Raw genomic sequence first — 13,486 nt, forward strand, 5'->3', positions numbered from 1 at the left:
GATAGGGTCTCTTGAACCATCTTTGAAAAACAGAGCATTTCCTCCACTCTATCCATTTATCATTTAAATTGCATCATTTCCTGCTCTGTCATCCTCCTTTCTTCTCATAGTGGGTCTGCTTGGCATCCACATGTTTCTGTCCAATTTCAAGCCCAGTTGGACATATCACATGTCACCAAGCAAATGATATAAAAGGCGACGCGATACATATTATTTCCTAGCTTCCATGTGTCATGTTGTTAATAGACAGCGAGTAAATGTGAAAACCGGGAGCATTTTCATCTTTCTCTTCTCTCTCCTACACCTGCATGGTGAGGAAGGAATGCATGTAAATTAGCTATCTGGATGGAGGGGTAGAAAACAATTATCGGAGCGTCGCGCCTGCGAGAAATGAGTCTATTGCCCATCCTGTAATGAAGTGGAAAGTTGACACGCCGGCTTTGTGCGACTCAGAGATTTGAATACGAGGAAATCACTCCTCTGTATAGTCAGAGCCAGAAAAGAATTGGCAATTATAACGGATGGCATCCAGTTGGTGCTTAGGTAACATTTAAAGTGATGGATAGGGACAGACAGAATATTTACTGGATGCATTTGAGTTTTTTAACGGAAACATTCAATGAGTCCTTGTAGAGAACATCCCCACAGAGTGTTCAATGAAAACAAGCATGATATGTTGTGAATCCAAAATATTTTAATTTAATGTGACAAAGATATGGACCCATAAAAGATATCAAGAAGATTAGAACTTCAGGATCTTATAAGCAAGCAAAGGTGCTTCTTCACTTGCCTGTACAGTACTTGGTCTACGAAAATCTCCCTTCTCCAGATTTTAAAAACATGTTGGCATTTGAATTAAAGATCTGCTAAAGTGCTGTGCTAAAATAATATAGCCTAATGATTAACATTATGAACTCTCTCAGAGAGTTCCCCAGATGCCAAATGAACCATAGCATGATGGAAATAATGCTATTCTTTCTCCATGATTGGTCCACCCCTGTGGGTGTCAATTGCCATATGAACCTAATTGGCCTCATTTGCTGCGCAGACTCACATAGGACCCGAAGAAAATGGACTAGAGCAGGGGACAAAAGAGGACTTTAGTTGGTTGGAGGATGGTCAACTGGAGTTCACAGTTAATAATGTCAGAAATGTGTGTGTCTGTGCTGGTGTGTGCATGCGCACAGGGGCTAATCTGTTCATCTCTGTGTTCTGGGGGGCGTTGACTTGAATGGAGCTCTGCTAATAAGCAGAAGGATAAGCACAGTCTCATTCCAGGTTACTAAGTACATTTCAAAATGCCATGATACTATCTTCATGTCTATGTTTCCTTTATTCTATTCTCTCCCTTTCTTACCTTCCTTCTCTCATTTCATCTGATCTCCTGCAGGTGCTCAGGAGAGCGGAGTTCATTTTCAGACAGCACTCGTTCTCCCTCCCCCCCTCTATTCTTTTCCATCTATTCAATGTTACCGTTGTCATATTTCCACAGCAGAAAGCTGCTCAAAGACTAGGAAATATCTAAAGGGAATGCCATGCAAGTCACTGTTTCTTTGTAGTCTATTCATGGGTTGCACCTCCGTCACTCGGTCGTGTCATGCCAGTGTTATGAACATTCTAAAGACATCTCAGCCATAGTGGCTCCAGAAAGTCGAGTGGTGCCCAGTTATTCTGAACAGGGGCTAACGATTGTTTGGTCTGAATTACATTATAGTGGCTTAGAAATAAAACCAAATTGCCAAAGTAGGCAAATAATTCGTTGGAAACAGCTTAGTCAAATTGAATGTAGACAGATGGAAATGTTACTATTAGCTAGCAAACGTCGCCAGAAATACCTCGCAAAGCTAACATTAGCTATCTAAAATCTGGTGCTTTCCCCTCACTTTTAGCTATATAGGTAATGTTATACTACATCTTAATTAAATATGATGGCATCACAATAATGACAAAAGGTTTTCCTGCTATTTACTTGCCTCCTTTAGAAATGTCATCATTATTTCCACGCCCCTATAATGTGCTGTAGACTAAATCTTCATCATCGCCAATTGAGAATGCATTGAGTAGAATGTTGTAGTGGGGTAATATTTTATATGTGTATATTGTATATACCTCACATGCAACTTGTGATAAGACAATGCATTTAATATGTTAACAAAGTCTATTAAATGAATGATCTGACTCCATAAGTATAATGAACATATGTAAGCAAGTGTTAGGCATTGAGTTGATATTGACTATCAAGAATTCGTCTGAATGGAGTGGAACACTAAAGGCAGATATTTTAATAACATTGTAAGATGAATTAAATCACATAAAGGCATGAAGCTAAAGTTACAAAGAATTAACAAATATTAAAATCCAATACTCTAAGCATGATCAGAGACGGAGTGAAGTCATAGGCTGAAAGGCCATGGAGTGGTGAGAGAGTGGAGAGAGAAATACAGAGAGAATAACTCACCACAGCAGGCCAGCAACACAGCAGGCCAGGAACACAGCAGGCCAGGAACACAGCAGGCCAGGAACACAGCAGGCCAGGAACACAGCAGACCAGGAACAAAGAAAAAGAGAAAGAGACAATACATCTACGATCCTGTAATAAGCATCTGAGTTGTTTGGATTCAAAATCTGAGTTGTTGACCAATTAGCTATCAGACCTACAGGATGACAAGACAACAGAACCTCTGCTACACAGAGGTGTGACATCATGGGGGTTGAGGAGATAATGCAGGGAAGGCTGCATTTCTGAGGCCTTTGCATAGAGTGTTAAGAGTCACTTCGGGGGGTGGGCCGCCCTAACGTCTTTGTGGACTGGATTTTGCGGTTGTGAGTTTGATTAGCTGCAATACACTGTAATGTACAATCAGAGAGAGAATGTAGCCCAGTCCAAGCGATAAAACGTTTTTGTAGGATGTTACATTTACTGATAGATTAATAAATTAGCCTACATGGGTATCGAGCAACAATATCATATTTTGAGTTCGCTATCCAGCTAAGTGTTTTGAGTTGAATAATGTAGCTTAGGCCAACATGCACAAAGATGTCGGGCAAAATCATCTCTGAAGAGATAAAAAGCAATCGGATAATTTGACAGGTTGCACATAAAAATATCAATCATGTATTCCCTGGATATGTTAGATGAAATAGCTTCCTTTTTTAATCATAGGCTACCATCTCAGTTGTCTTACATTTATATTGTAGTCATTTAGCACACGTGGGGGGTTGAGGTGAGGTGGGGGATTTCAAAGACTCATTTCAAAGACTCAATCATGGACACTCTTACTGACAGTTGTGGCAGCTTTGCGTGATGTATTGTTGTCTCTACCTTCTTGCCCTTTGTGCTGTTGTCTGTGCCCAATAATGTTTGTACCATGTTTTGTGCTGCTACCATGTTGTGTTGCTAGCATGTTGTTGTCATGTTGTGTTGCTACCATGCTGTGTTGTCATGTGTTGCTGCCTTGCTATGTTGTTGTCTTAGGTCTCTCTTTATGTGGTGTTGTCTCTCTTGTCGTGATGTGTGTTTTGTCCTATATTTATATGTTGTTTATTTATTTATTTATTTATTTTTAATTATCCCAGCCCCCTACCCCGCAGGAGGTCTTTTGCCTTTTGGTAGGCCGTCATTGTAAATAAGAATATGTTCTTAACTGACTTGCCTAGTTAAATAAATAAAAGATACTCTTTAAAGAGGTAGGGTTTCAGATGGGCAGGGACTCTTCAGTCCTAGCTTCAGGGCCAAGCTGTTTCCACCATTGGGGTGCCAGGACAGAGAAAAGCTTGGACTGGGCTGAGCGGGAGCTTCCCTCCCATAGGGGTGGGAAGGCCAAGAGTCCATAGGCGGCATGTCACGGATCCTTCCGGAACTGTCATTACGCACACAGGCCCCTATTCCCATTGATTAGCGTGCCATTTGTTCACCGTTGTCCTGTCGATTATTGTTCCAATGTCCATTGGCTGTGTGAGTACCTGTGCTGTGTTGTTTTGGCTTTCGTGCCACTTGTATTGTGCAGATGATTACGGGTCTCGTCCCATGTAATAATCCTTGTGCGATTCTGTATTTATTTGAGGTACTCCTCACTCTTTTGTTTGGGTCTCAACCCTGGTTTTGGTATATGTGTTTTTAAGGTCTTCATCCCCGTGCCTGTACCCGCCACAATATAATTTGGGTAAAGATACATCTTTTTTTAAATACACATTCCTGCGCCTGTCTCCCGACCCTTTATACCAACGTGACATGGCAGAATGGAGTGCTTGGGTAGGTACTGGAAAAAAACTGTCTAAAACCCTGCGGCTAATGTCAAGTAAGTAGTCTTGCACGAGCCACTGTTTTTGAAAGACGGAATGGCTCATAGGCTCCTGCTCCTATCTGCTGTTTCTGTAGCGTGAGGCAGCTTGATGTATAGGTACACCCCTTGAGCAGGATGATAGTCTGTAAAGTAACTGTCCATAAAAATAAATATTGTTGTATTTATCGTTATCGAGCAAAATAGTTACATAAGACTTTTGGTCCATATCAAGTCAAATAAAATATTATTTGTCACATGCGCCAAAAAAATGCTTACTTACAAGCCCTTAACCAACTATGCAGTTCGAAGAAAAAAAACATTTTTTTAAATAAAAGTAACAAATAATTAAAGAGCAAAAGTTAAATAACAATAACGAGGCTATATACAAGGGGTACCAGTGCAAAGTCAGTGTACGGGGGCAACAGTTAGTTGTGGGTTTTGAGGTAATATGTACATGTACATGTAGGTAGAGTTATTAAAGTGACTATGTATAGATAATAACAGAGAGTAGCAACAGTGTAAAGGGGGGGGGGGTGCAAATAGTCTGCGTAGCCATTTGATTAGATGTTCAGGAGTCTTATGGCTTGGGGGTAGAAACTGTTAGAAGCCTCTTGGACCTAGACTTGGAGCTCCAGTACCGCTTGCCTTGCGGTAGCATAGAGAACGGTCTATGACTAGGGTGGCTGGAGTCTTTGAGAATTTTTAGGGCCATCATCTGATACCGCCTGTTATAGAGGTTCTCGATGGTAGGAAGCGTACGCACCATATTCTGTAGAGCCTTGCATTCGGAGCCCGAGCAATTGCCATGCCAGGCAGTGATGCAACCTGTCAGGATGCTCTCGATGGTGCAGCTGTAGAACCTTTTGAGGATCTGAGGACCCATACCAAATCTTTTCAGTCTCCTGAGGGGGAATAGGTTTTGTTTTCCCTCTTCACGACTGTCTTGGTGTGCTTGGACCATATTAGTTTGTTGGTGATGTGGACATCAAGGAACTTGAAGCTCTCAACCTGCTCCACTACAGCCCCGTCGATGAGAATGGGGGTGTGATCGGTCCTGCTTTTCCTGTAGTCCACAATCATCTTCTTTGTCTTGATCACGTTGAGGGAAAGGTTGTTGTCCTGGCACCACTCGGCCAGGTCTCTGACCTCCTCCCTGTAGGCTGCCTTGTCGTTGTTGGTGATCAGGCCTACCACTGTTGTGTCATCGGCAAACTTAATGATGGTGTTGGAGTCGTGCCTGGCCGTGCAGACATGAGTGAACAGGGAGTACAGGAGGGGACTGAGCATGCACCTTTGAGGGGCCCCCGTGTTGAGGATCAGCATGGAGGATGTTTTGTTTCCTACCTTTACCACCTGGGGGAGGACCGTCAGGAAGTCCAGGACTCAGTTGCATAGGGAGGTTTTTAGGCCCAGGGTCCTTAGCTTAGTGATGAGCTTTTAGGGAACTATGGTGTTGAACGCTGAGCTGTAGTCAATGAGTAGCATTCTCACATAGGTACTCCTTTTTGTCCCGGTTGGAAAGGGCTATGTGGAGTAGTAGTGCAATAGAGATTTCATCATCTGTGGATCTGTTGGGCAGGTATGCAAATTGGAGTGGGTCTAGGGTTTCTGGGAAAATGGTGTTGATGTGAGTCATGACCAGCTTTTCAAAGCACTTCATGGACACAGACATGAGGGCTACGTGTTGGTAGTAATTTAGGCAGGTTACCTTAGTGTTCATGAGCACAGGGACTATGGTGGTATTCCTGGAACATGTTGGTATTACAGACTCAGACAAGGACAAGTTGAAAATGTCAGTGAAGACACTTGTCAGTTGGTCAGAGCATGCTCGGAGTACACATCCTGGTAATCCGTCTGGCCCTGCGGCCTTGTGAATGTTGACCTCTTTAAAGGAGCGTGATCACACAGTCGTCCGGAACAGCTGATGCTCTCATGCATGTTTCAGTGTTACTTACCTCGAAGAGAGCAAATAAGTAATTTAGCTCGTCTGGTAGGCTTGTGTCACTGGGCAGCTCTCGGCTGTGCTTCCCTTTGTAGTCTGATAGTCTGTAATAGCTCTAGCGTCTGTGTGCCTGCTTGAAACAGACTGACTGACTGACTGACTGACTGACTGACTGACTGACTGACTGATAAGAGACCCTGAGGACCAGAGTGTGACAATCCCTCACCCTTCTTGTGTCATTCAGTCTGACTCAGGAGCAATTAAGCTTGAAATCGGTCTTTATTTTACAGAAGGGCCATGCCATGGAGGGGAAAGGGTCCGCTCTGCACTCCATGGCATGCCAACCCTTCATGGCACTTCTTCAAATAGGCATGATGGACAAGGAGAGAGGCCTCAGCAACTTCGACTTGGCACAGAGGTGTTGGCATTGTCCTGTGCCCTTGTTGTACACAACTACACAGGTGGCACACAATGTGTGTGTGTGTGTGTGTGTGTGTGTGTGTGTGTGTGTGTGTGTGTGTGTGTGTGTGTGTGTGTGTGTGTGTGTGTGTGTGTGTGTGTGTGTGTGTGTATTGGACTAGGAGGGGGGTCTTAAGGATGGTGGCTTGATTGACAAGTCTCATCAGGGGCAGCTTCATGCCCCCCCCACCACTAATTAGAGCTCATCAAGGTCCCCAATTGAATGTCGTTAATAAATAATGGATCCCCGCCGTAATTCCACATAATCTTGATATTAGAAAGTCAAAGGTGTATGCATTATTAATGGGGCCAAATTTGAATTTAATAACTGTTCAGGCGAATCCTACACCGAGGAGGAATTCATTTATGTTAATATGGCTTTATTATTAATGGAGCAGCCGTTTTCTAAAATGTTAACTGACTGGGGCACTCTAGAGGCAGTTGGCAAGATTGACGACCCTTCCATCGGGGGGTTGCTTATTTATTTATTCTACCTGTAGAACCTCGGCACAGATCATTGTGTCAATCATTTCCTCGTAAAGTCATTAGCCGCAATCTGAGTGGCACAATTAAGTCTGCCATGTGTGCGATGACAATCGTACATCGTTAGCCCTGTAATGGCATGCGTTACTCAGCCTACTTGTAAACAAACAGAGATGATTACAGGGAAATGCCATCTTCCAGTGTGTGCTAATCAATATATAATATCTGAGGTTTAAGAGGGATTTAAGTTTATAGTTGGGTATGCATTAAGACATTCACAATGTTATGAGTTAATAAAATGTATCTCCATGCATTTGGTAAAGCATCTCTCCACATGTCGCTGTTGTATAGCAGACCTGTTATCTCTCATATGTCAGAGGCTTGGTGTGGCTCCCTGATTTAAATTTGCCCTCTTTCCAGCTCAGTGGGAGCCTGGTCTTGACTTCTGAGACAATTTGGGGTAGGCATCTGAGAACCAAAAGTGACAGACTAGTTAATATGTTCTCTTATACTATTTGCATAATGTCCATGGTGCATCGCCAGAGCTGTTCTGCTCCACTTCCTGCTGGTAAATATATCTGGCAGCAGTTCTGAAACACACTTGTCGCTGGAACTGCCTTACAGATTCTACGCTGCCTGAGACACATCCAGCAATATCATGGAAAACACAGCTTCAAAATATTTGTTTACAATTTGATTTTGGAAACAGGTTCCACACTAATCAAGGGTGGAGGCTGTTCTGTTCTCATTCCTATAACATGTTTTTATGGTCCTGTCCAAAATATAAGAACAGGAAGGAGCAAGGAAGACAATGCTATATATGACAGCAGGGGTCCACAACCCTTTTTTTGGCACATTCCCTCAGGGCCTGAAACACCTCTCCTGAAACACTTCTCCCTGCCTTTATCATACTATTTCTACTGCATTTGGTGGCAGAAGAGGGATGCAATTTATTTTCTTTCCCCATATATTGTTTTAATGAGACTGAACTGTGCGCATCACAGGCACATGATATAACCATTTAACATATTTTTGGTCAAATTTAGCCCGGGATCACACCAAACAAGGTTTTCAAAAAGCCAGCTTCTTTATTTCCATTATTCAATGGTGTAAATATGTGACTTCGGTCTTGAGCCCACATTATGTCTTGGGACCACTTTATCCTTCTAAAAGCAATCTCATGCTGTAGTTGCAACCCAGGCTGTTGGACTAATCAACTGCCATACGAGGGCTTCTCACACTGTTAACTATTTGACTGTTGCTGAACAACGGTTGTTTTTTGTGTTAATTAACACTTGCTATCGGAGCAATAATTGACATACACCCCCCCCTCAATTTCTCTCATCCGTCTCCTCTTCTTTCATTCCCTCCTGATTACTCTTTGTGTGCCCCGTTGGTTTCTCTCTTCCTCTCAGCGGAAGTACCTCATCATTTACCAGGCTTTCCGGGAGGGTGGAAGGTATAGTGTTTGTGTGTGTGGTGGGGTTGGTGAGGGTCTGACAGGCATGCCCTGGCTGTGTGAAAAGCCTTTAACCAACTTCCTGACATCCCAGTTGATATATTGACAGCAATTGTCACTTGCCGCAGCTTTGCTTGGTAGTACTGAGCAGCACCAAGCCAAGGAGGCTGCCTGTCACGCTTCGATTCCCTGTAGCAGGACCTCAGTAGCCGGGGAAAATCACACAACATCCTGGCCAGGTGGCTTTGACAGCGTGGAGGATTCCTCACCCTGCACTGACAAGGGTTGCATCCCAACTGCATCCCTATTTCACATATAGTGCACTACGTTTGACCAGAGCCCTATGGGCCCTGAGCAAAAGTAGTGCAATATAAAGGGAAAAGGGTGCCATTTGGAACGCTGACAAGGACTTCTCCGGGCATTACACCCACCCACCTCTGAAGACAGACAGAAGCAACAACCAACCAACTAGGTGTGACATTGGATCAAATCTGTACTGCAGAAGATATGGACTATATACCTAAAGACCAACTTTAGCTCCCTGAATCAATTCATAGGCTTTAGCTCAGCAGGCTAACATTCTTGTGGCGGTGAGGAGACCTGGGGGGGAGGGTATGTGAATTTCACTCGCAAAATGTTTCTCCACAGGAAATTGCTTCCTTTGGTGTTCACATTTCCTCATGGCACCCTTTCAATTCATGACCAAAGCCCCCCACAAGAAGAACATGCAAGAGGTTGAAAATGTCAAATGTCCCCCTGTCTTGTCTCCCCTTCCAATTACATTGGCTTCTCACATCTCCTTTTCTCCTCGCAACCTCTGCTCTTTCGTCCTCTCCTCAAAGAGGGGTGGGGAGCTGTGCCAGCAATGTCACGGTTGGAGAAAGCTTATCCAGGACAGAGTAGTCTGTGGATAGAGTCAGTCACAGTCGACAGACCCTTCATTGCTATTGCCATTTACCGGGGCCTATTTCCAATTCATCATCAAGGGGCTTCAACTCTTCAAGCTTGATGACTCAAAAAAATGTGTGGGGACAAAGTGGCTAATTTTGTAATTGACTGTGTGTCTGAAGGGAGAAGAGCTTTTAACATTGGGTGATTGAGACATGGAAGTGAGTGATGAGGGATGGAAAAAATCTGGTTGGAATCTGTCACTCCTGATCCACACATATAGTTCTATTGCTTTGTGTTTTGACGTACATACATACTGTATGTTCGGTCATTGAAAATGTACTTTTATCCAAAGTGACTTATTAACGTAGGTTTGTAGTACATGAGCTTTATGCTGATAACTAAAGAAAAACAAATCCAAGACATGCTTTGGGAGGAGAAGTTGGAATTCAAAGAGATACTTTTCTCAGCTGTTCCCCACTCAGGGAGAAAAGAGATGGAGAAAATGTGTGAAAATTAGATAGAAAAAGACGAGAGAGCAAGGGTTTTTCTCTCCTCATTAAATGAGAGGCGTACTGCAAGATTGTAGTAAGTTGTCTGCATCATATTAGGCTTGGCAACATGCGTTGTGCGTATGGCAATGTATTGTTGTGAAATGGCATTCTGTGGGTTGGTGTATTGGATATTGTGAGTGGATTGATCTCTGTTGACAGTACATGGATACATACATACACATGATGTGGGCCAGCATGCTGTGAAACACTTATTCAGATTCAAAAGCCACACATGTGTGCGTACAGAGAATCTCTCTCTCTCTCTCTCTCTCTCTCTCTCTCTCTCTCTCTCTCTCTCTCCCTCTCTCAGTTATGGAATTCCCAGCCTGCCCCTCTGCCTAGCCCTGCACCGCCCTGATAACGCTGTTCGCCTCTTGTCTCTCCTCTCTCCTCTCTTCTTCTTTCCATGCCCTCAGGCTGGTGCCCCAGTTGCCGGCCGGCCCCCACAGCCAACCCACCCAGGATTCTTATCTCCCGTCCAGCCACGGCCCTATCTCTGCCTTGGTGCTGGACAAGGAGCTCTGGTCACTCCATATGCTCCACACACATGCTAATGAGCGTGCTACCAGAGACAGACCCCTAGGCAGCTATGGAGGCGGCTAGCACTGCATACACAACAATTAAGTTTGGCTGGTAGGGAGTCAGGGAGAGGGACTGTCCACCCACAGCTTGTGCCTATTATGACTCCCAATACCTATTTGTATTTTCACTGTGTTTCTATTACCCTACCTGTTCATGTCTGCTACATAGGGCCGTTCCTTATGTGGCAGATCATTTCAACTCTCCTCGTAACTGAGATGTATTTTCTTTTGATGCTATTATGATGTGGTTGTTTCTTATGGTGTGTGTGTGTGTGTGTGTGTGTGTGTGTGTGTGTGTGTGTGTGTGTGTGTGTGTGTGTGTGTGTGTGTGTGTGTGTGTGTGTGTGTGTGTGTGTGTGTGTGTGTGTGTGTGTGTGTGTGTGTGTGTGTGTGTGTGTGTGTGTGCACGCGTGCGCGCGTTTGTGCATATGTGCACAGGGTTCTTCCCTTCTTTCTTCTAAAATACATGGCCTCGCAAATCCCTGCAGGATCTCCTCTAAACAACTAAACAAGCTGGACTTGGAGGCTGTTTTATTACGAAGGCAAGAGGAGAGGATAGATGGCTCCACCATTGGCCCCTAACAGACAAATAAATACACAAAAAAAGAAATGAGCAGCCTTTCAAAGAAACCATTCATTCTTTCTCCAACTGCCTCGTCTCAGGCCGAGAGAGGCAGATTAATGTTATCACTTTAATAAAATAATAAAATGTGAATGAACATAATATCTAGGCCTCCCTCTGTGAAATGGCCTCCTAGAGTACAGAAACAGATGGCGGGTGCTTTAGCAAACGAATCCCCACCTCCTGTTAGAAAGCCATTCAAATCACAACCCCCACTATGTCCACAGCCATTTTCCACAGAGGAATAATAGGTATAGGGATATCACCTGGTTTTTCATCCACCCTTAACTTTCAATCACGTCAAAATAATTTCACAAATGCAAAATACACAAAATACCACTGTTTTAACCTGTTTTAATACAGTGGTCTCTCAGAGGAAAATCTTGTTTTCAACCAAAATCTGTTTAAAGATGTCTGGGGAAGGGGGGAATGGCCTTTACACTGGATTTTACTCACACACTTTCTGCTCAGGAAATTGCTTCCTTTGGTGTTCGCATTTCCGCACAGCACCCTTTTAAGTCATAACCAAAGACCCCCGCAAGAAGAACACACCAGAGGTCGAAAATGTCAAATGAAACCCTGTCTTGTTTCCCCATCCAATTCCATGGAGATGTCTTCAGATGTTTCCAGGGTAACATTCCTTGTGTAGTTCAAAGACAGTGTTGGGTGAGTGGAACAAAAACCAAGAAATGGATGTTGCCGTTTATTCAAACATTTTGCATAGTCCCTGAAATAAACCATGAACGATTGGCCTAGCTGTTTCATTGTAATGGTACTGTTGTTTACCAAGGCAGCCAAACAGCATGCTATCTACAATTACTGACGGTAAGTACACTGAGGGAACCGTAACAACCACATCATATCAACATTGTAAGGGAATACATCTCATGATGGATGCTCAACCAACCAACAACGTGATTCAGGAAAAGATCTGAAAGTGGAGGACAACAAAGCTTTGTGCCAAAAGTGAATCAAACTCAAGGTGATATCTACGTGAAAGCCATTGCTACAATTTACTCAGTATATAGGCCTATAGCTCTCCAGCTTATGAACATTGCTTTTTGACAGCGATGATTCAGTCAACCTGTATGCACATCACAGTCCTTGAAATGTGCCTGAACAGAAAGTTATATGTCTGAATATACAATACAGGGATTATAAATCAGTTCATGCCAGTCTATTACAAAGACAACGGGTCAATGTCATGACAAACTGTCACCTTCTACATGTAGCCATTTAAAAAGGTTTGAAATGGACTTTAGTTAGCAGGAACACACTCTACATGGTAGTTATGGCTGCTACAGCTTTGTAGGAGGATTGTTGAGAGCTGCTTTACAATCTCTCCTCTTTTCGCCTTTCATTATGCTGTCTGTTTTGTCGCTACTTTGGACTTTCTTGTGACCCTCTTTCTCTCTTTTGATTGAATAAGCAGAATGAAGTGTCTAGTGCAATCGACCAGGGCCCATCTCCTGTACTTAACTTATTGACAATGTTAGGACAATGTACAGCTTTCTAACGTATGGACTCAGACAGTAGCGTTGTCTCGCTCTCTCTCTCTCTGTGTGTGTGTGTGTGTGTGTGTGTGTGTGGTGTGTGTGTCTGTGTGTGTGTGTGTGTGTGTGTGTGTGTGTGTGTGTGTGTGTGTGTGTGTGTGTGTGTGTGTGTGTGTGTGTGTGTGTGTGTGTGTGTGTGTGTGTGTGTGTGTGTGTGTGTGTGTGTGCGCGCGCACGTTTGTGCATATGTGCAACAGCCCTACAGCCCTATACTTCAGAGGGGAAAGCAGAAATAATACACATCACCACCTGAATTAGATGTTTATGACAAAGCGCAGCCACAGCAACAGAGTGAGAAACCTGAATCCCCCCATGCCACTCAGACATACAGCCGTCAGATTATATTCCACTTGGCTCATAGTTCTTTCCCTCCCCCCGCACACACACACTTCCTCTCTGCTCCGCAGTGAGATGGCGGAAGCCATAGCTCAACGTTCTCCTAACAAAAGAGGTGACAGTGTGCGGGAACTGAAAAGGGTATTAGAAATGGTAAAAAAGGAGAGGAAGAGACTGTGTGCACGGTAACCTTTTTCAAATGCTGATTCAGTGTTCATTATTAATGCTTTCATACATGTGCAGAGCCAGGTTGTCAGAGTCGCGATCCAATATATATTAATAGTAAATGTACCAAATATATGACAATAGAACAACACTCCCACCTT

Source organism: Oncorhynchus nerka, linkage group LG2 (assembly GCF_034236695.1).
Source record: "Oncorhynchus nerka isolate Pitt River linkage group LG2, Oner_Uvic_2.0, whole genome shotgun sequence".
In the NCBI taxonomy this organism is placed as follows: Eukaryota; Metazoa; Chordata; class Actinopteri; order Salmoniformes; family Salmonidae; genus Oncorhynchus; species Oncorhynchus nerka.